Here is a 17488-nt window from a genome sequence, read left to right as displayed (position 1 = left end):
AATGGCGCAGATTAGGATTCTATTAGGTGATTAATATGAGAGCTTATGATCAGTTAGAGGCAGGGGGGGCACTCCCTGCCACGCCCATAAGCCTTTAGCAGCATTGTATGTACTTCTATGCATTGTATTGTATCCATTGTATTATATTCTATTCATGTATTCTATGGGACTTCCTGTTAGAAGGAACGTCCTTATATGGTGTTAGCTGTGTCAGTGGAACATCATGTGTTAACCACTCCCATGAGGGAGGTGTTTAATGGGTGCAGTGAGCACTTCCTGTTTTGGGTAAATAAAGGGGGCTTGGCTGAGCCTTTGGGCAGTGATGCTGGCAGAATGATGTGAGAACAGGCTGGTGATGGTGTCTCTTTGTATGAATGGCAGAGAATGATGGTGAGTGAATCTATTTAGCTTAATTATGCATTATTTCATTAAGACTGGATCTTGTGCTTAATAGCACAAGGCAAAATGGCGGTATGCTCTGCGTACGGCCTATTTTGCCACCACAGATGGCGGGCCAAGGTAGGAGCAGACTGGGCCCCTTTGGGTATCGGTTATGTTCCGATGCGTGGGGGGACTCTGCTCTGCGAAAAGATCAAATTTCTTGTCTTTTTGAAATAATCGATTGTGTGTATGTGTGCGATTGGACGTGTGTATGTGTGCGATTGGACGTGTGTGCGATTGGACGTGTGTATGTGTGCGATTGGACGTGTGTATGTGTGCGATTGGACGTGTGTATGTGTGCGATTGGACGTGTGTGCATGTATGATTTTGTCATGGACTAAAAGTTTGATTTGGATGTGTGTGTGTGTTTAGGATTGGATATGTGTATGATTGCGTGCGTTTGTGAAATCGAGTGGATTTGATTGTACATGTATGTATGTATGAATTATGTGTGTATGCCTGGATGCTGTATGATTGAACAGATTGAAGTTATGTGCCCATGGTATACAGTAAAGCTGTTTGGAAAAGCTATTGTGTAAGACAGCAGCATTATGCCATGTGCTTTGGTGGGGGAAGGGCGATTTGTTTGGGCCACCATGCGGCGGACAGTGTTCTGATTATGCATATGGAAACTGTATATTGTGGATGATTTGTCAGTATAGAGGTGGCATTATTCAGCCTGCGATGTGTGCAGGGAGACATTTTGTATCTTTTGAATGTAATGTCCTCATGTGTGCGGCTGAGACTTTGTTTGAACCTGAATGTCTTGTTCCTGTGAATGAGAAATGGAGACTGTGTGTATTTACATCATTTTATGTTGGACGGGTTGCCTTTGTATAGTTCAGCCAGGCAAGGCATGTTCCATGGTGTAAGATGGTTTCTCTGGCCATGCGGCTTGGGGGAGGGGCAGACAGTGTTGGATCTCTGTGTTACTTGAGTGTACAATTTTTAGAGCAAAGTCATGTGTAATATGTTCATGATCTATGTGAGGAATAGAAATGAATAAATTGTGATTTTTACCTTTGTATGGGACCAAAAGACATGTCCCTGTGAGTGTGGCTGAACTGTGATTGAATTGTTTGGCTGATGAAGGAACGTGTGCGCATGGTTTGCAATGAAGCTGTTTTGTTTGGATCGCATTTCCTTTGGCTGCTAGCATGAAAAGAGTTTTTTTAAGGTTTTAAATGTGACCTCTTTGTGAATTTCTTAAATGGCTTGTTATGAAAGGTGATGCCACGGTGTGTACATGAACTTTGAGAAAAGTGTTTATTTTATGTTGTGTTTCATATAACTGAAATTTTTTGAATGTGCTGTGTTGGCAAAAGGTCCGATTTGAAGCAGCCTCAAATGCGGCTCAGTGTGAGGGGTTCCCACCATTCCTGTGCTCAGTGTGAGGGGTTCCCACCATCCCTGTGCTCAGTGTGAGGGGTTCCCACCATCCCTGTGCTCAGTGTGAGGGGTTCCCACCATTCCTGTGCTCAGTGTGAGGGGTTCCCACCATTCCTGTGCTGCGCTCATTATGAGGGGTTCACACCATGAAAAGGTCCGATTTGAAGGAGCCTAAAATGTGTGCCTTGTTGGTTGGTTGTTTTTAGAAAATGTTTTTGGTGTTCGTTTTTGTGGAAAGATTCTAGGCAGGTTTTTGGGGGCTGCATATGGCAGCCATCTTGTTTCCTGGTATGGTTGTTGGCGGCCATTTTGTGAGGTGCAGTCTGTTTGCTCTGTGGGTCATCCTGGGTCATCTTTTGGGTGTGATACCATGTGACTGAGAAGTGGAATTTTGCAGCCTTTGGGGCAGATTTTGATGTTTAGTGCGAATTGAGTAGCGCAGTATTTTCTGTTGGGATCTGGTGGACAACATTTTTGTTTTCCTTTGTGTAGTACGGTCTGTCCCTTGGTAGACAGTGTTTTTTGCAAGCGTAAATGGCGCCATTGTTGCTGGCCATTTTTGAGATACAGTTTAAGCGCTATCTTTTGAATTGTGCTTGCGTGCTAGGGCTAATTTATATAAAAGATCTGACTAACCTACCGGCTGACTTTGCAGTATAAGAGTGGAGGCTTTTGTGTAAGAATTTCGTTTTTTGGTGAAAAGACTGCTTTGCATGCACTGAATTTTGTTGGTGTTTGAATATTGAATATTTGGGGTCCTTGGCAATTCATTTGTATTTGAAGATCGTAGGGTCAGGGGGGGGAGATCAACTCCTATTCTGCAGATGGGAGGAGATTGTTTTACCTTTCCTGAACCAGCATACAACAGGAAGTCCTTTTTCGGCATTTATATATAAGCAGGAAGTCAGTGGGAGGAGTTTTTGAAGTCTTCCGAAAGATTAACAATGAGACTTGTGTCCTGAAAGGACAACGGAAAATATTTTGGCGTTTAAAAGAGTGTTTTAAAGTTTAATTTCAGTCGTTTTTGTGAAGTGTTATACTGTAAATACAGTTTTGGGTATTTTAGAGCAAACAGGAGGGCTTCACCATTACTGTTGTAATCTCTAGATGCAGACAGAAGCCACATTATTCTGCAGGTGATAACTGGGCGTAAGTGTTCCGTGTGGTTTAGTCTGGCGACGCAGTGTATGGGATGCATACACTGTGAGGGGTAGAGGCCTAATTTGGGGGTTGATCAGTGGTTGTTGACGAATCATTTGGCATAGTTACTCTGTAGTTCTGTGCTAGGAGGGTTGGGACAACAAGCCATAGAGATGATGCCTCGGTTAGGGTTTTCTAGTTGAGGGACTGGACCAGATAGTGGTTGTAGTCCGTCAATCCACCGTAGAAGAAGGCACCGGGCGGTGGTCCCCGAAATGGGTGCAACGGTTTCTCTCGGACGCGGGAAGTAAGACGATAAGTCTATTTGAATCGCGTGGGAAGGAAGGCTTCCCACAGTCAGACGGTTACACGGTGCACAAAGCCTAGTTTTGGGGGCAAAGGCCTTTAGACCCCTTTAAAAGATTGCCAAGGATACTATTTGGGTATCCCTCTGGAGTGGATGTGGTTTCGCTGCGGTTTCAGAAATCTGTAATGATGAGTGTGGATGGAGGCGTGGTACACGCTTTGGTGACCCTCAAAGGAGAACTATACATAGCCGGTCTATGCAAGGCTCTCACGCTGTTCTCATATTTTCCCATTGTATTTTTGTCTATTGCTGAAAGTGAAGGCAGATTTCCGGCTGGTTTTTGTTTTTTTCATTTTTGTTTTGGATACTATGAATATCTCCCCCACATTTGTATATGAATGTTTGTATGTAGTAACGTGAATATGTTCGAATTTACCGCGGCGATCCTCCGATGCGTCGCGGCTGTAGTATTTTTGTAGAAACGGGAAAAGTAAGGGTTATAGAGGGTTTTGTTTGAATCGGTTTTGAAAGAATGTCATTGAAAATTTACAGGAATGTCATTTTTGTTTGCCATTCTCTGCAGGATAAATATGAGGGATGAAGTAATGATTTCTGCTTATAAGTATTTTTCAGGTCCAAGAAGCTTCTGGAAGTTTCTGTACATAGAGAGCAGGTGTATATAGACAGCTGTACACATGGATAAATACGAGTCTAAGAAGGTTTAAAGTATCATAGGCTATTTCATTATTTGTTCTTCCTCCAGTCTTTAATGAGGAAGAAGGGGGGATAAATAAATGTAAAAGTGACAGTTTTTCGAACTAATAACACTCATCTTTCTAATTCTAAATCAAGTTTGTGCCAAGACTGTGTTTCTTTGATGGAATTAGAATCGGCAAGCAGCAGTCTGGTGAAGTAGGTTCCCATTTTAGATGAACCTCCCAATGGTTCCAGGTATTACAGGAGATGGTAAGCGATTACAGGCGATGGTAAGCCACGCACAGATTGTGCAGGGAACACAGTCCCGAGGTCGGGGTTATTGTCATAAGGTTTGTTTGGAGGTCAACTGAAACCAGGGTCGTACCCACCTCACCAGCTGTCACGTCTTTTCTCAGGTGATGGGGTGAGTGCGATCACTGTAACATGAACTTCAAAGGGGTTCAGGAGAGTCTCTCCTGGACCCTGACACGGTAATTGGTTTTCATTTTTTTCCCAACCAGGTGACTGGGTCGTTTGTAAAGAAACTTGATGGATGAGACCACGCCAGCCACTGCAAGAAGCGGCTCCTCCACATCAAAGAAATGAGTAGTATCTTTGTTTATTTTGTATTTGTTTGTTTAGTAAATTTTAGCAGAGGTAACGATGAAAAGCATCTCAAGTTATTATTTAAAGTCTATTTTATGACTATTTAAGAAAGTGAACGGGACGGATTGCGAGGTCTGTTCTGAGTCTCCACCGAGCTTTAGTGCCCAGCGATGACAGCGGTACATGCTATTTATGATGTTATGATTGGTATGAGGATTATTGACAAACTAGTGAAGACTCTGAACAGACATTTGTCAATAGAATTTAATGAGATGTCTTTAGAGGGTAGAATTGTTTTTCGTTTTTATGTCTCTGCCTCTTGTTGGTTGGGTATCTACAGCTTATAAGGTAATTCAAGAGGTTCATGCGTGGTGGTGAAACTGTCCCAGCATCCTATATCGCGGCCGATCGCGAGGATCTGATGGCACAAGAGAAAGTAGGAATGGCAGGGGCGGCTAGAAGGCACCAACCCCGACCAGGTCTGGGCATGGCTTTCTGCATGTACAAGGTGGGGGGGCTTGAGCTTATGATACGATTGAACAATTCACACCTATTGAGGATGGAATGTTTCATGTGACTGTTGAAGCTACAAGGAAGTTCTCGCGGTCCAAGGGCGATTTCTGGGAATTTACAAGTAAAGATTGTTATACCTGGATCGGGGATACTGGGAATTGGAGTTCAGGCCCATATGGATAATGTTTGGGTCCCTGCAAGGCAGAGCCAGAGCTGTAGCTAAGTGAAGGTTGGGAGTCCTTTGAAGGGTCTGGGAATCTTTGGGGATTTAATTTTTATTTTACAGCGGATCGTGGTTGATGGAAATGGGAATATATATACTCATGTCGTTTTTATTTCTATTCTTTCTATGTCGTGATGAGGCGCTCCTGTTGCCTGATTGGACGCGTGACCAGAGCCGGAGCAGATGACCACAGTTTCCTTGATGAAGACGCCCCGAAGCCGGACCCATTTACAAGACACAGAGGACCCCAGACCGATCGATTACTACAGCTCACCAAGTTGTGCCCTCCTTATAAGTCATGTCTCCTGAAGAACAGAGTCTACATGTCAAGTCGTGTTTTCCTTTTTATGGACTATAAGGACTGATTTAGTTTCTAGGTGTAAGACGAATATCAAGATTGGAAGGACAAGTGGGAGCAATATGACAAAAAGGGAGGACTGTGGTGGAAATTTGAAGATGTATTTAATATGTATTGTCATAATGGCACCCAGTCTTAGTACTGTCACAACCCGCTCTAAATAGAACTGACTGGGGCAGTCTGAGGCTGGTTGAATCTCGTCTGGTAGTAGAAAATGTCTTGAGGTTGGAGTGTGATGTTTGCGGCGTGGGCATATGTCCGCTAACGAGGGGCCCTCTGTGCATTTAGCACAGACGATCGTTGAGGAGGGGATGCGCTCACTCCGCGGGCACACTAGTGGTTATGGACAGATGTGCGCTCTTATCTGGGTCTTGTCTGATCAGCAGGGCTTGCGATTCGTAGCGTACGCCTGTAGATAGCTTCCTTTCCACCTTAATAAGGGTATAATCTGGATATGCATTATTCTATGGAATGGCGCAGATTAGGATTCTATCAGGTGATTAATATGAGAGCTTATGATCAGTTAGAGGCAGGGGGGGCACTCCCTGCCACGCCCATAAGCCTTTAGCAGCATTGTATGTACTTCTATGCATTGTATTGTATCCATTGTATTATATTCTATTCATGTATTCTATGGGACTTCCTGTTAGAAGGAACATCCTTATATGGTGTTAGCTGTGTCAGTGGAACATCATGTGTTAACCACTCCCATGAGGGAGGTGTTTAATGGGTGCAGTGAGCACTTCCTGTTTTGGGTAAATAAAGGGGGCTTGGCTGAGCCTTTGGGCAGTGATGCTGGCAGAATGATGTGAGAACAGGCTGGTGATGGTGTCTCTTTGTATGAATGGCAGAGAATGATGGTGAGTGAATCTATTTAGCTTAATTATGCATTATTTCATTAAGACTGGATCTTGTGCTTAATAGCACAAGGCAAAATGGCGGTATGCTCTGCGTACGGCCTATTTTGCCACCACACCATGCAGCTGCACAGACATGCAAATTAGGGTGTCTTGGAGTCACCATGAGTTGAACAGCATCTGTGTTTTGCCGGGTTATACTCTGGTTTCTCTTTAGAATTACTAAATCTTTTGCATTTTATTAAAGATTTCTGTGGAGGGGAACAACCATGAGTTTTGGTCAATTTTTTGATGCCTGGCTAATGCCGGGCCTCCTTGGTGAAAAATAGCTTGAGATTCTTTGATTTGGAAAGGCAAGCAGACGGCTTTAATGTTGTTGTTGTTGGTGGTGGTAAACGTGGCCTTGAAAACGATTTGATAGTCTTGTTCCACCTATGCATATATTAGCCCCCAATTCCATGGCCGTGCGTCTTATATTGTTCTGATGAAGCTGATTGTTACGCGTCCCTGCTGATTCCCGCCCCATGCAGCTGCACAGACATGCAAATTAGGGTGTCTTGGAGTCACCATTAGTAGAACAGCTTCTGTGTTCTGCTGGGCCATGCGTTTTAAATTTTTCTAATGAAGCCGATTGTTACGTGTGCCTGCTGATTCCCACCCCCATGCAGCTGCACAGACATGCAAATTAGGGTGTCTTGGAGTCACCATGAGTTGAACAGCATCTGTGTTTTGCCGGGTTATACTCTGGTTTATCTTTAGAATTACTAAATCTTTTGCATTTTATTAAAGATTTCTGTGGAGGGCAACAACCATGAGTTTTGGTGAACTTATTGATGCCTGGCTAATGCCGGCCCTCCTTGGTGAAAAATAGCTTGAGATACTTTGATTTGGAAAGGCAAGCAGATAGCTTTAATGTTGTTGTTGTTGTTTGTGGTGGTAAAAGTGGCCTTGAAAACTATTTGATAGTCTTGATCCACCTATGCATATATTAGCCCCCAATTCCATGGCCGTGCGTCTTATATTATTCTGATGAAGCTGATTGTTACGCGTCCCTGCTGATTCCCGCCCTGCTGATTCCCGCCCCCATGCAGCTGCACAGACATGCAAATTAGGGTGTCTTGGAGTCACCATAAGTTGAACAGCTTCTGTGTTCTGCTGGGCCGTGCGTCTTATATTGTTCAGATGAAGCTGATTGTTACGCGTCCCTGCTGATTCCCGCCCCATGCAGCTGCACAGACATGCAAATTAGGGTGTCTTGGAGTCACCATAAGTTGAACAGCTTCTGTGTTCTGCTGGGCCGTGCGTCTTATATTGTTCTGATGAAGCCGATTGTTACGCGTCCCCATGCAGCTGCACAGACATGCAAATTAGGGTGTCTTGGAGTCACCATAAGTTGAACAGCTTCTGTGTTCTGCTGGGCCGTGCGTCTTATATTGTTCTGATGAAGCCGATTCTTACGTGTGCCTGCTGATTCCTGCCCCCTTGCAGCTGCACAGACATGCAAATTAGGGTGTCTTGGAGTCACCATGAGTTGAACAACATCTGTGTTTTGCCGGGTTATACTCTGGTTTCTCTTTAGAATTATTAAATCTTTTGCATTTTATTAAAGATTTCTGTGGAGGGGAACAACCATGAGTTTTGGTGAATTTTTTGATGCTTGGCTAATGCCGGTCCTCCTTGGTGAAAAATAGCTTGAGATACTTTGATTTGGAAAGGCAAGCAGACGGCTTTAATGTTGTTGTTGTTGTTGGTGGTGGTAAACGTGGCATTGAAAACTATTTGATAGTCTTGATCCACCTATGCATATATTAGCCCCCAATTCCATGGCCGTGCGTCTTATATTGTTCTGATGAAGCTGATTGTTACGTGTCCCTGCTGATTCCCGCCCCATGCAGCTGCACAGACATGCAAATTAGGGTGTCTTGGAGTCACCATAAGTTAAACAGCTTCTGTGTTCTGCTGGGCCGTGCGTCTTATATTGTTCTGATGAAGCCGATTGTTATGTGTGCCTGCTGATTCCCGCCCCCATGCAGCTGCACAGACATGCAATTTAGGGTGTCTTGGAGTCACCATGAGTTGAACAGCATCTGTGTTTTGCCGGGTTATACTATGGTTTCTCTTTAGAATTACTAAATCTTTTGCATTTTATTAAAGATTTCTGTGGAGGGAAACAACCATGAGTTTTGGTGAATTTTTTTATACCTGGCTAATGCCGGGCCTCCTTGGTGAAAAATAGCTTGAGATACTTTGATTTGGAAAGGCAAGCAGACGGCTTTAATGTTGTTGTTGTTGTTGGTGGTGGAAAACGTGGCCTTGAAAACTATTTGATAGTCTTGATCCACGTATGCATATATTAGCCCCCAATTCCATGGCCGTGCGTCTTATATTGTTCTGATGAAACCGATTGTTACGTGTGCCTGCTGATTCCTGCCCCCATGCAGCTGCACAGACATGCAAATTAGGGTGTCTTGGAGTCACCATGAGTTGAACAGCATCTGTGTTTTGCCGGGTTATACTCTGGTTTCTCTTTAGAATTACTAAATCTTTTGCATATTATTAAAAATTTCTGTGGAGGGGAACAACCATGAGTTTTGGTGAATTTTTTGATGCCTGGCTAATGCCGGGCCTCCTTGGTGAAAAATAGCTTGAGATACTTTGATTTGGAAAGGCAAGCAGACGGCTTTAATGTTGTTGTTGTTGGTGGTGGTAAACGTGGCCTTGAAAACTATTTGATAGTCTTGATCCACCTATGCATATATTAGCCCCCAATTCCATGGCCGTGCGTCTTATATTGTTCTGATGAAGCCGATTGTTACGTGTGCCTGCTGATTCCCGCCCCCATGCAGCTGCACAGACATGCAAATTAGGGTGTCTTGGAGTCACCATGAGTTGAACAGCATCTGTGTTCTGCTGGGTCGTGCGTCTTATATTGTTCTGATGAAGCCGATTGTGACGTGTGCCGGCTGATTCCCGCCCCCATGCAGCTGCACAGACATGCAAATTAGGGTGTCTTGGAGTCACCATGAGTTGAACAGCATCTGTGTTTTGCCGGGTTATACTATGGTTTCTCTTTAGAATTACTAAATCTTTTGTATTTTATTAAAGATTTATGTGGAGAGAAACAACTATGAGTTTTGGTGAATTTTTTTGATGCCTGGCTAATGCCGGGCCTCCTTGGTGAAAAATAGCTTGAGATCCTTTGATTTGGAAAAGCAAGCAGACGGCTTTAATGTTGTTGTTGTTGGTGGTGGTAAACGTGGCCTTGAATACTATTTGATAGTCTTGATCCACCTATGCATATATTAGCCCCCAATTCCATGGCCGTGCGTCTTATATTGTTCTGATGAAGCTGATTGTTACGCGTCCCTGCTGATTCCCGCCCCCATGCAGCTGCACAGACATGCAAATTAGGGTGTCTTGGAGTCACCATGAGTTGAACAGCATCTGTGTTTTGCCGGTTATACTCTGGTTTCTCTTTAGAATTATTAAATCTTTTGCATTTTATTAAAGATTTCTGTGGAGGGGAACAACCATGAGTTTTGGTGAATTTTTTGATGCCTGGCTAATGCCGGGCCTCCTTGGTGAAAAATAGCTTGAGATACTTTGATTTGGAAAGGCAAGCAGACGGCTTTAATGTTGTTGTTGTTGGTGGTGGTAAACGTGGCCTTGAAAACGATTTGATAGTCTTGATCCACCTATACATATATTAGCCCCCAATTCCATGGCCGTGTGTCTTATATTGTTCTGATGAAACCGATTGTTACGTGTGCCTGCTGATTTCTGCCCCCATGCAGCTGCACAGACATGCAAATTAGGGTGTCTTGGAGTCACCATGAGTTGAACAGCATCTGTGTTTTGCCGGGTTATACTCTGGTTTCTCTTTAGAATTACTAAATCTTTTGCATATTATTAAAAATTTCTGTGGAGGGGAACAACCATGAGTTTTGGTGAATTTTTTGATGCCTGGCTAATGCCGGGCCTCCTTGGTGAAAAATAGCTTGAGATACTTTGATTTGGAAAGGCAAGCAGACGGCTTTAATGTTGTTGTTGTTGGTGGTGGTAAACGTGGCCTTGAAAACTATTTGATAGTCTTGATCCACCTATGCATATATTAGCCCCCAATTCCATGGCCGTGCGTCTTATATTGTTCTGATGAAGCCGATTGTTACGTGTGCCTGCTGATTCCCGCCCCCATGCAGCTGCACAGACATGCAAATTAGGGTGTCTTGGAGTCACCATGAGTTGAACAGCATCTGTGTTCTGCTGGGTCGTGCGTCTTATATTGTTCTGATGAAGCCGATTGTGACGTGTGCCGGCTGATTCCCGCCCCCATGCAGCTGCACAGACATGCAAATTAGGGTGTCTTGGAGTCACCATGAGTTGAACAGCATCTGTGTTTTGCCGGGTTATACTATGGTTTCTCTTTAGAATTACTAAATCTTTTGTATTTTATTAAAGATTTATGTGGAGAGAAACAACTATGAGTTTTGGTGAATTTTTTTGATGCCTGGCTAATGCCGGGCCTCCTTGGTGAAAAATAGCTTGAGATCCTTTGATTTGGAAAAGCAAGCAGACGGCTTTAATGTTGTTGTTGTTGGTGGTGGTAAACGTGGCCTTGAATACTATTTGATAGTCTTGATCCACCTATGCATATATTAGCCCCCAATTCCATGGCCGTGCGTCTTATATTGTTCTGATGAAGCTGATTGTTACGCGTCCCTGCTGATTCCCGCCCCCATGCAGCTGCACAGACATGCAAATTAGGGTGTCTTGGAGTCACCATGAGTTGAACAGCATCTGTGTTTTGCCGGTTATACTCTGGTTTCTCTTTAGAATTATTAAATCTTTTGCATTTTATTAAAGATTTCTGTGGAGGGGAACAACCATGAGTTTTGGTGAATTTTTTGATGCCTGGCTAATGCCGGGCCTCCTTGGTGAAAAATAGCTTGAGATACTTTGATTTGGAAAGGCAAGCAGACGGCTTTAATGTTGTTGTTGTTGGTGGTGGTAAACGTGGCCTTGAAAACGATTTGATAGTCTTGATCCACCTATACATATATTAGCCCCCAATTCCATGGCCGTGTGTCTTATATTGTTCTGATGAAGCTGATTGTTACGCGTTCCTGCTGATTCCCGCCCCATGCAGCTGCACATACATGCAAATTAGGGTGTCTTGGAGTCACCATAAGTTGAACAGCTTCTGTGTTCTGCTGGGCCGTGCGTCTTATATTGTTCTGATGAAGCCGATTGTTACGTGTGCCTGCTGATTCCCGCCTCCATGCAGCTGCACAGACATGCAAATTAGGGTGTCTTGGAGTCACCATGAGTTGAACAGCATCTGTGTTTTGCCAGGTTATACTATGGTTTCTCTTTAGAATTACTAAATCTTTTGCATTTTATTAAAGATTTCTGTGGAGGGAAACAACCATGAGTTTTGTTGAACTTATTGATGCCTGGCTAATGCCGGGCCTCCTTGGTGAAAAATAGCTTGAGATACTTTGATTTGGAAAGGCAAGCAGACGGCTTTAATGTTGTTGTTGTTGTTGGTGGTGGTAAACGTGGCGTTGAATACTATTTGATAGTCTTGATCCACCTATGCATATATTAGCCTCCAATTCCATGGCCGTGCGTCTTATATTGTTCTGATGAAGCTGATTGTTACGCGTCCCTGCTGATTCCCGCCCCATGCTGATTCCCGCCCTGCTGATTCCCGCCCCCATGCAGCTGCACAGACATGCAAATTAGGGTGTCTTGGAGTCACCATAAGTTGAACAGCTTCTGTGTTCTGCTGTGCCGTGCGTCTTATATTGTTCTGATGAAACCGATTGTTACGTGTGCCTGCTGATTCCTGCCCCCATGCAGCTGCACAGACATGCAAATTAGGGTGTCTTGGAGTCACCATGAGTTGAACAGCATCTGTGTTTTGCCGGGTTATACTCTGGTTTCTCTTTAGAATGACTAAATCTTTTGCATTTTATTAAAAATTTCTGTGGAGGGGAACAACCATGGGTTTTGGTGAATTTTTTGATGCCTGGCTAATGCCGGGCCTCCTTGGTGAAAAATAGCTTGAGATACTTTGATTTGGAAAGGCAAGCAGACGGCTTTAATGTTGTTGTTGGTGGTGGTAAACGTGGCCTTGAAAACTATTTGATAGTCTTGATCCACCTATGCATATATTAGCCCCCAATTCCATGGCCGTGCGTCTTATATTGTTCTGATGAAGCCGATTGTTACGTGTGCCTGCTGATTCCCGCCCCCATGCAGCTGCACAGACATGCAAATTAGGGTATCTTGGAGTCACCATTAGTTGAACAGCATCTGTGTTCTGCTGGGCCGTGCGTCTTATATTGTTCTGATGAAGCCGATTGTGACGTGTCCCTGCTGATTCCCGCCCCCATGCAGCTGCACAGACATGCAAATTAGGGTGTCTTGGAGTCACCATAAGTTGAACAGCATCTGTGTTTTGCCGGGTTATACTCTGGTTTCTCTTTAGAATTATTAAATCTTTTGCATTTTATTAAAGATTTCTGTGGAGGGGAACAACCATGAGTTTTGGTGAATATTTTGATGCCTGGCTAATGCCGGCCCTCCTTGGTGAAAAATAGCTTGAGATACTTTGATTTGGAAAGGCAAGCATACGGCTTTAATGTTGTTGTTGGTGGTGGTAAACGTGGCCTTGAAAACTATTTGATAGTCTTGATCCACCTATGCATATATTAGCCCCCAATTCCATGGCCATGCGTCTTATATTGTTCTGATGAAGCTGATTGTTACGCGTCCCTGCTGATTCCCGCCCCATGCTGATTCCCGCCCCATGCAGCAGCACAGACATGCAAATTAGGGTGTCTTGGAGTCACCATGTGTTGAACAGCATCTGTGTTCTGCTGGGCCGTGCGTCTTATATTGTTCTGATGAAGCTGATTGTTACGTGTGCCTGCTGATTCCCGCCCCATGCAGCTGCACAGACATGCAAATTTGGGTGTCTTGGAGTCACCATAAGTGGAATAGACAAAGCACATTCCAGCGAGCGCGTCATAGAAGCGACGGGGATCCGACTTGGATTCCTGCCAATTCTAGGTGCGGCATTTGGTATGCATTCCTGAGAGGGAGAACTCCACGCCAATTTTTAAATAAAAAACCGACATGGGTTCCCCCCCAGGTGCATACCAAATGCCGCACCTAGAATTGTCAGGAATCCAAGTCGGATCCCCGTCGCTTCTATGACGGCTTTGTCTCCATCGCGGCAAGCCAGCTCGGCGCTGGCTCCCGCGATGGGGCTCGTAAGTGGTCAATCTCGCCGAGAAAGGGAGCGAGATTGACAAAATTTTGCGGTCACCTACTGTAGATATTGTTAACATTCTTTAACTATTGGAGACCATCAACATGTAGTTGACATGTTGCTTGAGATCCTAGTCGGGGGTATTCACATAATTCGCATAACTGACTAATTAACAGAAACTGCTAACATGTTATTGAAGACTTTAAGCTAAAGGCTATTTGGGTAATAAAAAAGCAGTAAGAAATATTCTGTAATGGAAAAAGGTGTAGCTGGGCATGGGTTTAAAAGGCACAAATTTAATTGTAATGCCCCGTACACACGATCAGAAAGTCCGACAGCAAAAGTCCGATGTGAGCTTTTTAACGGAAATTCCAACCGTGTGTATGCTCCATCGGACTTTTGCTGTCGGAATTTCCCCCATCAAAAGATTGAGAGCTGGTTCTCAAATTTTCAGACGGAAAAAATTCCAGACAAAAATTGTCTGGAGCAATTCCGACGCGCAAAATTCCGACACATTCTCAGAAACAATTTGCCACATGCTTGGAAGCATTGAACTTCATTTTCTCGGCTTGTCGTAGTGTTGTACGTCACCGCGTTCTTAACGGACGAAAGTTCAGAGAACTTTTGTGTGACCGTGTGTATGCAAGCCAAGCTTGAGCGGAATTTCGTCGGAAAAACCATCCAAGGTTTTTCAGACGGAAAATCCAATCGTGTGTGCGAGTCATAAGTGTCTCAGATCCTTAGTTCCCTGCTCCTATTATTACTATTGTGGCAGGTCCCAGAACTGGATTGAATTGTTTGAGAAATAGCTTGCACTTTCCCCCACTAATTAAATGTTAAATCAATAAACAGTTAACTGACGTATAGAAATCTGCAATCAGTAGTGTAATTCTTATGAATCCACTCCTTATTATAACTATATAATTATATCTGGTCTTTGTAGACAATAGAAAGGGACAAATATTACACAGAATACAATATGATGCTCGACTAGTTTGAATACAGGATGCTTTCCTAAATAATCTTGTTATATACAAATACTAAACAAATGAAAGCACATTGTTCTCTCTGTTCAGCTGTGGGATATTAAAACTAACATGCATGAAATAAAATGTTTGAGATACAGCAGGAAAAAAGCTAATGTATTTCACAAGCAGATTTCTGAACAGGAATCTGTTCATAGTAAAGTTGCATAATCAGCTCAGGCTAACCACTGTGTAAGGAAGTTAATGAGCCTGTGTTTAAAGGATCGAGAATGAAACTACCTCCTTACTGACAATTAAACTTAATTATATCAGAAGTGTTCCTGATTGCCAATTTTAATTGGGGCTTTCTGGGTAGTCTTAAAGCAAAACTATGTACTGAAATAAACCCTTTCAACTAGTTTGTTTTGTACTTAAAGAATTGCAATGGTCATGAGTTTAAATTAATGTTAAAGAAGAATTCCAGGTATGGATATTTTAACAAAGTTACATTGGTCCAGCTTGGACCAATGTAACTACATATGTATATACCATACCTGCAGAATCTCTCTAGAAGCTGTGTAGATACTGCTACCACACTTCACTAGCTTCTGGCGCCTGTGCTGAGCAGCTGCCCTGTTGTGTTGTGGACACAAGAGGTCTCCCATTTAGCATGGGAGCCATCCAGAGATTGCCTTGCATTTTCTCAAGGAATGTGAAGTATTCGCTGATTAAACGAGGTGGAGAGCATGACATCACTGTCGCCACCTCTCCACTTCATCTAATCTAGGGGTCTCCAAACTATGGCCCTTCAGTTGTTCAGGAACTACAATTCCCATCATGCCTAGCAGTAGCGGTGCATCCATAGAGGGCGCAGGAGCGCCACCCCTCTCGCTCCTGCACCGCCACTGAAAACAATACATAGATTCATGCATTGCATGAATCTATGTATTGTGGCCGCTGCCGGTGCTGCCCACTATTCAGATGGCCGGCCCCCTGGAGAGCGCCGGCCATCTGAATAACGGCAGCTGGTTGGCTGTGGAAGTGTCTATCAGAGACAGCGGCTCTGATAGGCTTTCCGATTACAGCCTGAGGGCTGTAATCGGCTTCCAAATAGTTAACCAGGGGATGCACGGGGTGTGCGTTCCCTGGTTAACACTGATACGCATCTCAGCCAATCAGGTTCACCGGATCTGGTTACAGGTAACCTGATTGGCTGAAGCGACATGGAGGGTGGGACTACATTAAGGGATCGTGGAGGAGAATCCGAGGATAGCTGACCGAGAAAGGTAAGTACTGGGCAGGGGGGGGGCAGTCTGGCGGCATTTTAGGGGCAAACTGGCGGCAATTGATGAGCACAGTGGCGACAATGGCATGGCACAGTGGCTGCGTTTGGCATGGCACAGTGGCAACAATTAATGACACAGTGGCTGCGTTTGGCATGGCACAGTGGTGACAATTTATGGGCACAGCGGCGACAATGGCATGGCACAGTGTCGACAATTTATGGCATGGCACAGTGGCGACAATTGATGGCACAGTGGCTGCGTTTGATGGGATGGCACAGTGGCGATAATTGATGGGCACAGTGGCTGCGTTTGATGGCATGGCACAGTGGCTGTGTTTGATGGCATGGCACAGTGGCGACAATTTTATGGCACAGTGGCTGCGTTTGATGGGCACAGTGGCGGCAATTGATGGGCACAATGTGGCTGCAATTGATGTTTTTTTTTTTCGTTTTTTTGCGCCCCCCCCCAAAAAAAAAACAGCTGGAGAGCCATAGGCTCAGCATAGGACCCATAATCTAGATGAGACCACTGTGGTAGCAGTTTCTATTATGTTGATTTTTAGCTTCTAGAGAGATCCCACAGTTATGACATACAGTATACATAGTTACATTGGTGCATGCTGAACCAATGTAACTTTGTAAAAATATCCACACCTGCAATTTATTAACTCTGTGGAGCCAGCGCCTCCTTGCCCTTTAATGAGTTTAGTTTGCCGGTAGGTGGGGCAAGGTTTATGTCATGGTGGTCACATGATCGAAAAAGCTTCTGATCGCAAGCAGCGATCGTGAGCTTTTCGCTAGCCTTTGGTAAGTGTTTTGGGAGCACGCAGGGCGACCGCCTTCGGCACAGCTTTCCACCAATTCACACAAATATGCGGCCACTCTGCACCAAGGCCCACCTGCCAAGAGGGCGCATATTTGCATGCAAGTAAAATGGGGGCAGTGGGTAAAAAATGCTAGATTTCCCCCTCTCTCATTTTCTGCTGGTCTGATGTCAATAGCTGTCAATATCTGGTGGGCTATCATTGTTTTTTGTAAAATGTATGGGTTCAGCCAGCACAAAAAAAAATTAAAAAATTAAATAAATTCTAACATGAGCTGCTGTACACTAAAGGTCAATATATGGTAGTTCTTTGAAGAATTTGTAAAAAAAGAAGCAGTGCAGCGCTAATAACACTCTGATACCATAAGAACAAAACAGAATATTTAACTTTCTTAAAAAGTCCCCTTTAAATAAAAGAGATGACATGAAGAGTTGACAAATAGGTTCTCCTCAGCGGTGATTAGGGTGCTCATAAAACATCAAATGGTGCGTCCTTATCAGTGCATCCACCACCTTATAACCAAGCCGCTCACCTCACTCTCTGGACCGCTGAATTAACAGATGGGTCTATCAGGCATTCCCCGCTGAGCAGCTTGGTTACACGGT

The 17488-nt window shown here is 44.1% G+C and overlaps 13 non-coding genes across 13 annotated transcripts; all 13 read left to right on the top strand.

Moving 5' to 3' along the window:
• Positions 1-6727: 6727 nt before the first annotated feature.
• LOC120941811 lies at positions 6728-6842 on the top strand. Its single transcript, XR_005749622.1, has one exon. It is a non-coding gene; the product is annotated as a U5 spliceosomal RNA (small nuclear RNA).
• Positions 6843-7269: 427 nt separating this feature from the next.
• Positions 7270-7383, top strand: LOC120942071. The gene has a single exon (XR_005749872.1). It is a non-coding gene; the product is annotated as a U5 spliceosomal RNA (small nuclear RNA).
• A 706-nt stretch (positions 7384-8089) lies between these two features.
• On the top strand, positions 8090-8204 carry LOC120941974. The gene has a single exon (XR_005749780.1). It is a non-coding gene; the product is annotated as a U5 spliceosomal RNA (small nuclear RNA).
• A 430-nt stretch (positions 8205-8634) lies between these two features.
• LOC120942014 lies at positions 8635-8748 on the top strand. The gene has a single exon (XR_005749818.1). It is a non-coding gene; the product is annotated as a U5 spliceosomal RNA (small nuclear RNA).
• Positions 8749-9042: 294 nt separating this feature from the next.
• LOC120942029 lies at positions 9043-9157 on the top strand. The gene has a single exon (XR_005749832.1). It is a non-coding gene; the product is annotated as a U5 spliceosomal RNA (small nuclear RNA).
• Positions 9158-9585: 428 nt separating this feature from the next.
• Positions 9586-9701, top strand: LOC120942059. Its single transcript, XR_005749860.1, has one exon. It is a non-coding gene; the product is annotated as a U5 spliceosomal RNA (small nuclear RNA).
• Positions 9702-9990: 289 nt separating this feature from the next.
• On the top strand, positions 9991-10105 carry LOC120941832. The gene has a single exon (XR_005749642.1). It is a non-coding gene; the product is annotated as a U5 spliceosomal RNA (small nuclear RNA).
• A 290-nt stretch (positions 10106-10395) lies between these two features.
• Positions 10396-10510, top strand: LOC120942028. The gene has a single exon (XR_005749831.1). It is a non-coding gene; the product is annotated as a U5 spliceosomal RNA (small nuclear RNA).
• A 428-nt stretch (positions 10511-10938) lies between these two features.
• LOC120942058 lies at positions 10939-11054 on the top strand. The gene has a single exon (XR_005749859.1). It is a non-coding gene; the product is annotated as a U5 spliceosomal RNA (small nuclear RNA).
• A 289-nt stretch (positions 11055-11343) lies between these two features.
• Positions 11344-11458, top strand: LOC120941831. Its single transcript, XR_005749641.1, has one exon. It is a non-coding gene; the product is annotated as a U5 spliceosomal RNA (small nuclear RNA).
• A 427-nt stretch (positions 11459-11885) lies between these two features.
• On the top strand, positions 11886-11999 carry LOC120942027. Its single transcript, XR_005749830.1, has one exon. It is a non-coding gene; the product is annotated as a U5 spliceosomal RNA (small nuclear RNA).
• Positions 12000-12463: 464 nt separating this feature from the next.
• LOC120941914 lies at positions 12464-12578 on the top strand. The gene has a single exon (XR_005749722.1). It is a non-coding gene; the product is annotated as a U5 spliceosomal RNA (small nuclear RNA).
• A 425-nt stretch (positions 12579-13003) lies between these two features.
• Positions 13004-13118, top strand: LOC120941980. The gene has a single exon (XR_005749786.1). It is a non-coding gene; the product is annotated as a U5 spliceosomal RNA (small nuclear RNA).
• Positions 13119-17488: the final 4370 nt, after the last annotated feature.

Source organism: Rana temporaria, chromosome 5 (genome assembly GCF_905171775.1).
Source record: "Rana temporaria chromosome 5, aRanTem1.1, whole genome shotgun sequence".
Classification (NCBI taxonomy): Eukaryota; Metazoa; Chordata; class Amphibia; order Anura; family Ranidae; genus Rana; species Rana temporaria.
The sequence above is the reverse complement of the archived record's forward strand: the minus strand, read 5'-3'. Positions and strand labels throughout refer to the sequence as shown.